Source organism: Rutidosis leptorrhynchoides, chromosome 4, assembly GCF_046630445.1.
Source record: "Rutidosis leptorrhynchoides isolate AG116_Rl617_1_P2 chromosome 4, CSIRO_AGI_Rlap_v1, whole genome shotgun sequence".
Taxonomy (NCBI): domain Eukaryota; kingdom Viridiplantae; phylum Streptophyta; class Magnoliopsida; order Asterales; family Asteraceae; genus Rutidosis; species Rutidosis leptorrhynchoides.
Window position 1 is genome coordinate 616402272 of NC_092336.1, and position 2773 is coordinate 616405044.

Sequence of the window (2773 nt, forward strand, 5' to 3'; positions counted from 1 at the left end):
GATACTCAATACATCCTGGAACGGGGAAGATGTACAAGGATCTCAAGAAACATTTTTGGTGGCCGGGTATGAAATTCGATGTTGCTAAATACGTAGGAGAATGTTTGACGTGTTCTAAGGTTAAAGCTGAGCATCAGAAACCATCCGGTCTACTTCAACAACCCGAAATCCTGGAATGGAAATGGGAAAACATTAACATGGATTTCATCACTAAATTGCCAAGGACTGCAAGTGGTTTTGATACTATTTGGGTAATAGTTGATCGTCTCACCAAATCAGCACACTTCCTGCCAATAAGAGAAGATGACAAGATGGAGAAGTTAGCATGACTGTATTTGAAGGAAGTCGTCTCCAGACATGGAATACCAATCTCTATTATCTCTGATAGGGATGGTAGATTTATTTCAAGATTCTGGCAGACATTACAGCAAGCATTAGGAACTCGTCTAGACATGAGTACTGCCTATCATCCACAAATTGATGGGCAGAGTGAAAGGACGATACAAATGCTTGAAGATATGCTACGAGCTTGTGTTATTGATTTCGGAAACAGTTGGGATCGACATCTACCGTTAGCAGAATTTTCCTACAACAACAGCTACCATTCAAGCATTGAGATGACGCCGTTTGAAGCACTTTATGGTAGAAAGTGCAGGTCTCCGATTTGTTGGAGTGAAGTGGGGGATAGACAGATTACGGGTCCGGAGATTATACAAGAAACTACCGAGAAGATCATCCAAATTCAACAACTGTTGAAAACTGCCCAAAGTCGACAAAAGAGCTACGCTGACATTAAAAGAAAAGATATAGAATTTGAAATTGGAGAGATGGTCATGCTTAAAGTTGCACCTGGGAAAGGCGTTGTTCGATTTGGTAAACGAGGGAAATTAAATCCAAGGTATATTGGACCATTCAAGATTATAGATCGTGTCGGACCAGTAGCTTACCAACTGGAGCTACCTCAACAACTCGCGGCTGTACATAACACTTTCCACGTCTCAAATTTGAAGAAATGTTTTGCTAAAGAAGATCTCACTATTCCGTTGGACGAAATCCAAATCAATGAAAAACTTCAATTCATTGAAGAACCCGTCGAAATAATGGATCGTGAGGTTAAGAGACTTAAACAAAACAAGATACTGATTGTTAAGGTTCGATGGAATGCTCGTAGAGGACCCGAGTTCACCTGGGAGCGTGAAGATCAGATGAAGAAGAAATACCCGCATTTATTTCCAGAAGATACGTCAACACCTCCAACTGCTTAAAATTTCGGGACGAAAATTTTTTAACGGGTAGGTACTGTAGTGACCCGAACTTTTCCATGTTTATATATATATTAAATGAAATTGTTATTTACATGATTAAGTGTTTCCAACATGTTAAGCAATCAAACTTGTTAAGACTTGATTAATTGAAAATAGGTTTCATATAGACAATTGACCACCCAAGTTGACCGGTGATTCACGAACGTTAAAACTTGTAAAAACTATACGATGACATATATATGGTTATATATATAGTTAACATGATTTTATTATAAGTATGTATCTCATTAGGTATTTTAACAATGAGTTATATACATAAAAATGAGACTATTAATTTAAGAAACTCGAAAACGATATATATAACGATTATCGTTATAACAACGTCTTACTAGGTACATATGAATCATATTAAGATATTGATACATTTGGTTAATTATGTTAAATGATAAGTAAATATATTATTAAGTGTATTAACAATGAAATACATATGTAAAAATAAGACTACTAACTTAATGATTTTGAAACGAGACATATATGTAACGATTATCGTTGTAATGACATTTAACTGTATATATATCATACTAAGATATATTATATATCATAATATCATGATAATATAACAATTTAACATCTCATTTGTTATAATAAATAACGGGTTAACAACATTCAACAAGATCGTTAACCTAAAGGTTTCAAAACAACATTTACATGTAACGACTAACGATGACTTAACGACTCAGTTAAAATGTATATACATGTAGTGTTTTAATATGTATTCATACACTTTTGAAAGACTTCAATACACTTATCAAAATACTTCTACTTAACAAAAATGCTTACAATTACATCCTCGTTCAGTTTCATCAACAATTCTACTCGTATGCACCCGTATTCGTACTCGTACAATACATAGCTTTTAGATGTACGTACTATTGGTATATACACTCCAATGATCAGCTCTTAGCAGCCCATGTGAGTCACCTAATACATGTGGGAACTATCATTTGGCAACTAGCATGAAATATCTCATAAAATTACAAAAATATGAGTAATCATACATGACTTATTTACATGAAAACAAAATTACATATCCTTTATATCTAATCCATACACCAACGACCAAAAACACCTACAAACACTTTAATTCTTCAATTTTCTTCATCTAATTGATCTCTCTCAAGTTCTATCTTCAAGTTCTAAGTGTTCTTCATATATTCTACAAGTTCTAGTTACATAAAATCAAGAATACTTTCAAGTTTGCTAGCTCACTTCCAATCTTGTAAGGTGATCATCCAACCTCAAGAAATCTTTGTTTCTTACAGTAGACTATCATTCTAATACAAGGTAATAATCATATTCAAACTTTGGTTCAATTTCTATAACTATAACAATCTTATTTCAAGTGATGATCTTACTTGAACTTGTTTTCGTGTCATGATTCTGCTTCAAGAACTTCGAGCCATCCAAGGATCCGTTGAAGATAGATCCATTTTTCTCTTTTCCAGTAG